At 30.8% G+C, this 6,994-nt stretch overlaps 1 long non-coding RNA gene across 1 annotated transcript; it reads left to right on the top strand.

The window, feature by feature from the left end:
* Nucleotides 1–4,064: 4,064 nt before the first annotated feature.
* On the top strand, nucleotides 4,065–6,248 carry LOC141485713 (uncharacterized). The gene is made up of 4 exons (XR_012467372.1): nucleotides 4,065–4,753; nucleotides 5,434–5,490; nucleotides 5,551–5,692; nucleotides 6,106–6,248. It is a non-coding gene; the product is annotated as an uncharacterized lncRNA (long non-coding RNA).
* The last annotated feature ends 746 nt before the right edge of the window (nucleotides 6,249–6,994 follow it).

A 6,994-nucleotide genomic window follows, 5' to 3' on the forward strand; every position in this document is an offset into this window, starting at 1 on the left:
CTGTCGATTTTTATTTTTTTTGAGTGAAAATCATGCGTCGGACAAAGAAATACCAGGAGATCAAATTTTCTCAAAAATAAATGAGGATTTTAAAAATGTTTTTATTTCGAAAAGAAAGCATTGGCGTAGTACTTTTTCCCCAAAAATATTCAATGCGAAACCCGTAGGGATGCCACTGTTTGAAAAAATACAAATTTGTGTACATCAGAAAATGCCCCTTGAGACATGGAACATATGTACCAAATATGCCAAAGATGTCTACAAAAATTATCCCAGTTATTATTAAAAAACTGATTATTTTTGAAAACTTTGCCACCCTGTATCTCAAAAGTTAAGGCGTTTAGGACATAAGTCCATAGGAAGTTTTTTTTTAAATGGGTCTGAGAATTACCTTCTTGAATATTAGCATGTGTTTAAGGAACACCCTGTATATATAGGAAATTCAAATCATCAATTCAGGAGCATACTGATACAAATAATACATAGACTCTGCCAAGAAAGTACCGGAAATCTATCATTTGAAAAGCCCCCGTGGGGGGACTGTCGAAATCATTTCTGGAGTTGGGTTGGCACAACTGTCCTCTATCTTAGTTTGTGTTTAGTGAATTCAACAATGGATTGAAATAACGAAACAAAACATTGGTCTCATTAGTATTAGTATTGCAAATGGAATTTCATATACCCAAGAGCTGAAAATGTTGCATGAAACTAACGATGAATCGACTTTATCGATACAGTGCACTTAAAGGCTAAATCGCTAAAGTGAAGGAAATTGTGATTGAAAATCGTTGCTCAATTCTGAAAGAGATAGCCGTTGGAATTTTCCAAGTCTCTGGAATCAGTTCGTACCATTTCGAATGATTTTTGGAGATATGAAACGCACCTTTCCACTGAGCCAAAATCGAAAAAACTCGTCAATGTTAAAGTGAAGATTATTTTTGATTGATTACCACCGTATTGTGCACTTGAAAATCTTGCCAGAAGGCGAGACAGTGAATGACACATATTATCTAAGCATTAAGCGACGTTTGAGATAGCAAATTCATCGGAAAAGACCGTATATGTGGAAAGATAACTCATAGATTTTGTACCACGAAAACACACTATCTCACAAGGCTATCATTGCGAACGAATTTATAGCAAAAACTCAACAAAACGTATCGGATAGCCACCGTATTCCCCTGATATGGCTCCGGACGATTCTTTCTTATTCCAAAATTCAAATCTACACTTCTAAGCACCCGTTTTCATTCAAAAAATGACTAAAGGAAATTTGCAGTGAGTAATGAAGTCGATTTTGAAAAATTTATTAAATTAATCTGCTGATGAATGGGATTTTGGGGGTGGGGAATTTTTTTGAAAGGAGTCTACTTTGAAAGCGATAATATAAATTTGGATAGATAATACATATTTTGCGTTTCAATGATCAATTTCAGATACTTTATTAACATGAAACATCAATAATGTGACTTACTTCAAAATCAATGATCAATTATTTGAAAGAATTGCTGGGACTGCGTGATGAACGTATTTGGTTTGAGTTTTTTATATCCTCATAATATTATTTTCTTTTATTCAGATTGCGAAAGGTGAATATTCCTGAAAACTGATCTTCATAAGCAATTATTTCTAGCAAATCTCTCAACACTCAAGTTACTGTTTAACGAAAACTCTGATGTTTCGATTGTGCTTTGTCATTATCTCCAAAGAACCTGATAGTAGGTACATTCAATAAACCAAAGGATATTTCTAGTGGTCTTCGCTTCTACTGTACTATTATCTACTTTCACTCGAGAAAAAATAGCTTATGCTATTGTATCACACAACGTATCTTATAACCAAGGAGCTTGACAGAACATTTATAATCCATTTCATGTGAAAATAAAAATATTATATTTGCTCATCATAAAAGTAATTAAAAATCAGTTTCCTGGCAGGAATGTTTCTATTAGTACATAAAAACATTACAATTTCCTCTTGAGTAATTCTATAATTTTTTATATAACATTTCTGGACTATACCTGGATTCTTAATATCGGTGATATCAAAAATCATTGAGGGAGCCGTAAACTACCATATCCTCAAATATTTGGAAGTCTTCAACATCTTGAGCGATCATCAATATGGCTTTCGGAAACAAAGATCAACAAGCGACCTTCTATCGTATGTCACCCATATTTGGAATAACGCAATCGAGGAACATGGAGAATCAAGAGCTGTAGCGCTTGATATTTCTGAGGAGATATGTGAAATTAATTTTTATATGGCTGAAAATTGTTTTATATAAACATATATTGTAAAATAATAGATAAGGCATAATTGTAAAATTAATTGAGGTTGGTATACCTGTATGGTTGGTACGCCTGGATGGTTTACCTGTATGGGATACCTATAAAGCATAAATAGGGTTAGCTCGCATTAGTTTCTATTTTTAATATTTCTCTTTGAAGATGATCACTTGGTGATCGAAACACGTGTCGAAGTGTTAAAAATAACGATTTGGTGTTGGGAAAAAACTCCAGTAATATTCATTTTTTAATTATACAAAAAATGCAGCAACAATTCTTCAGACATATTCATTAACGAATACAGATATTCCAAATGTCACTTCAATAAGAAATAAACTACATTTTGAAGATATCTTCATCAAACCCGTCAAATAACTGAATTAATTTTTCCTCCGCAGATCTCCAATTACTTATTCCTAGGACCTGAGAGCAATTAGTGAAGTTAGGGAAAGCGTTGTAACTTTACGAAGCCGTTGCGAACAAAGGCAAAACACGAGTGCTGTTATCTGAGCTGATCGAGTGCCGGGGAAAACTCCCGAGGGAACTTCACGGAGACGGGAGTTTCCCCTGAAGCACCGGCGGGAACAGTCCTATAAATAAAGTGGAAAAGGTCCCGGAAAATGACAGTGCCTTATGAAAACATCAAAATGTTATTGTTTCATTGTGGGATCAGGGATGGTACAGGGTGTTTGCTGATCTACTTGTCGATGGATATGGTATTTTTTGTTTGACATGGAAATGATTTTTGTTGGGATTATATCGAAATTTGCGAACTTCACTCCCAAAAAACCTTTCAAAAATAATGTTGAGAATATTAAGAGTTATTAGCAACTATATGATATATTATTTTTTCTTTTCTCTATCATTGTTATGATAGTAAATAAGTGTAAATTGATGGATGTACGTAGTAGGAGATCATGATGAAAAGAGGAATGAAAATTTCTATGTTTTTCACCACTTTTATTATAATAATATATAAACATAATAAAAGTGGTAAAAAACAGAAATTTTCATTTCTCTTTTCATCGTAAATAAGTGTGTTCATAATTATTTTCTAATACTCACTGTATAATTTTTGGGAGGGGTGGAGGATAGCCTTTGGCTAACCCCTTTTGTTTTAGCTATAAATGTATTTTTATGCATAATAAACGATATTATCATTATTATTATTCTATATTTTCTATGTCAATACTGTTTTGCTAAGAAACAAATTCAAAACCGATTAATAAAACCCATTACACGGAATGTTTGAAATTATATGTCGGACTAACGGAACGTTATGTAAAAATCAGGTTGCCTGAACATGAAAAGGATGCAAAAAACTAAATCCCGTTAAGTCAACAGCACCCACTGAACAGATGAGAGAAAATAACCAGATAGTATTGATATTCACAATTTTTTGATTGGTGGTCTATGTTGTAAATGTATCTAACCATGACCCAATAGAAAATGAGAACAATAATTGAAATGTCGAATAACTGACGATAGTCGATTACAAATGTACAAACATCTCCCACATAAAATCTATTCTATCTACATACTCGGTTTCATTGTTCGAAATTCTAAATATTTGTGGGACAGTAAAACTTAGTTTCTACTGTTCAATGCGCTTGTTCAATCAGAATTTGGATATGGAAGTATCAAATATACATATCAATTCATAATTGAATTTTTTTAGGTATTTCAATATGGAATTTGACGAAGTTCATCTCGATAAAGGTATTCCACTGTCTAGATTTCACATTGTTTGAAATATATTTTTCCGTTAACCACACGGAAAAAAAAGATTTGTTACTTCAAAGAAATTTATTTAGTCTAATTTATTTCATCACTTTGATTAAATATCATTCATTCCAAACGACGTGTGTATTGTATCGATTAGATGATAATTTTGCGGAGACAAAATGAAATTCTCATTTCAATTCCTCTAATATTTCAATTCAAGAGGTCTTTTACTTAGTCAAATGAATTGTGGATCATTTCAAGAATAACATTTATTGAGTTCTCAAAATAATTCGGTTGAGTCAAACAATATAATTTCATCAAATCAAAAGTATGTCTGTTGAATGAAAACTTTCCAATTCAGTTTAACACTATGCGGTGCTGTTTTGACACTAATATATAATTGAATCAACTGAATATTTATTTTCACTTCAACAATACATATCAATACCTTTAACTAATTTTGGAAATAATTTCAAGATTATGGATAATTTCATTTCAATATTTTTATTTTTTGTTGGTTTGAAAAACTGAATTGTTTCCTTTAAAGAGATGATATAGTTGAAATACTTCTAAGGAATAGAGTGCCGGTCGGCACCATTTGCATTTTCGCAAGAACCGTAAACTAATCACGAATGGAATAAGAATTAACAATGTGTTTTGTGTTTTTCAAGGAAATGACGAAGAAGTTTACAGTTTCTTTTTGATTATACGTGGATTGAAGTTTTTCAGTGTTTTCACAGGTATGTTGATAATTTTCTTTCATTCCATATTTTGAAATAATTATGAATAGCATGTATTGGATAAAGAATAAATGGACATCGTTTTTTTCAAGCATGTGCCCATACATTTTTCTCGACAGCTATCTATAAAAGTGGCTTGAAGTTCTTATTGTTTAATGTAATGACTGAAAGAAAGCTTCCATGTTTCCAATTCTGTTTTTAAGAAAGTAGAAGTTGTCGAGTGAAATGATTATCATTGAGAGGTAGGTAGGTAGGTACCTATGCATACACTGGGTACCCTAGTTGACCTTTGATCTTTGGATACGAAGGAATTGGACATTTTCAGAGTAAATACAATTGAGGTGTTTGCCACAGAAATAGGTGTAGGTATACAATGTCGGCGAAGAGCTGTACCTTTATTCCGAATTGTAAATTTCTTACATCATAAATAATTGAATGGTGCGGTAAACAATGATTTCATTTTCATCATGATAGTATATACTGAATCCTTGAAGGAACCTCTTTTTAAGATTTTTATTTCAAAGAACATTGTGAAATAATCACAGTTTTCTCTTGTATTACTTTATTGAAATCAGTAATACCGAAAAAGGAAAATTATTTGTAACATATTTACAGAAATGATGACATTCAACAAAACTGCACAAACTCAAAACATGCAATATAATCTCTTTTATTTTTAGACATGGAGGAATTTCTTAATAACTTGGGATTAAATGACCTAATTGGCATTTTTAAAGGTAAAAAAATACATATATTATTTTTCTCCTAATAATATACTTAAAACACATACTTTTCAGACAGAAAATGATGTAACCTTAGACATAGCTAAAAGGCTCACTGATGAAGAAATGAAAGAAATGACTCACCCAATTGGCAAAAGAAAAATATTCAATCAAGGAATCAATTGATGGAATAAATTAAGAATCATATATAACAGAGGTATGTCTTTCATTCATAACTTTATTAATAAATATGTATACCATTACAATTAGAAACATATTCAGTTTTCTCAAATAACTATATATTTTTGCGATTTGCTGTAGATACTTATTCAGGTCTATACCTAAGTAATTGAATGCTAGAATTCTTAAATTTGATAGATTTGAAGGCCTGAAAGTTATGATTGGAGACCTAGGTAAATTTTGTCATCACAGTCATATTTCTGATCAAATTTTTCTGTGATGAAGTAAGTCATTGTTTTTTTCCTATTATCAAAAAATAAGGGTATCTCCTTTTGTTAAATTGGATGTGTACAAAAAAAAAAAATTATATTTTTATATTTCTATGGGATAATGTAGATTAGAAATGTAGAAATGTAGATTATCACTAATCTCTGTTCTCTTTCATTTTAGATCATTACTTCAGTGAAAGGTTTCAAAATCAACTCTAATTGTTTTTAGTAGATATCACCAATAATAATAATAAATAATAAAATATGTTAATGTTTTATATTAGGATTAACCATTTGTGAAAAATTTATATTTTCATTTAAATATTTGTAGAAGTCTATTATAATTTATTAATTGTTTGAATAAATTTAGTACTAAAATTTCTTGATTTTTATTTATATTTTGCTCATTCTCACGTTGAACAATTTTCCATGGCATTTACATAATCAGTATTGAATATGAAATATGATCCGCATCAAGACTCCCATCAGCAGCTGATTAAAAAATCGTGATACGTAAGTAGATCAATAATCCAGTTGAGAAAATGATACAAAGTGTATTTAATGTATTGAGAAATCGGGCTGTTGAACAAACTATAATATATTCTCACAATAATTCAATAACTTGATCTATTTTGATTGGAGATTCATGTAAATTCAATCACTGACTCTGTATTTCTGATTCTGCCGAAAAGTAATTTTCTCAATATACTAAAACTATACGTAATGCTTTTTATCTACAAACTTAAAAAACATATTGAAGTTTTGGAGAAGAGAAAAGTAATTTTCAGTAGAACTGAAAATTACTACCAACGAGATACTGGTACTCAGATTAGTATAATATTTGGTTAATTGAATCCAATAACCAAATTCAAACAAGAGGGAAGGAGTAACTTTATTTCATTTGGTACATCATTATTCATACTTATTTTGAACTTTCGAAATGCTTCACTCTATCAGAAAGATACTCACAATGAGGTATAAACATTGTTCGTTCAACTACTATTCATTATTTGTTCAACAAAATCATTACTTTAGTGAAAATTTTCCCATTATCAAAACAAGCAAAGTTC

This window comes from Leptinotarsa decemlineata, unplaced genomic scaffold (genome assembly GCF_025532065.1).
Source record: "Leptinotarsa decemlineata unplaced genomic scaffold, Ldec_3_MD MMD2_tig00026330_RagTag_RagTag, whole genome shotgun sequence".
Lineage (NCBI taxonomy): Eukaryota > Metazoa > Arthropoda > Insecta > Coleoptera > Chrysomelidae > Leptinotarsa > Leptinotarsa decemlineata.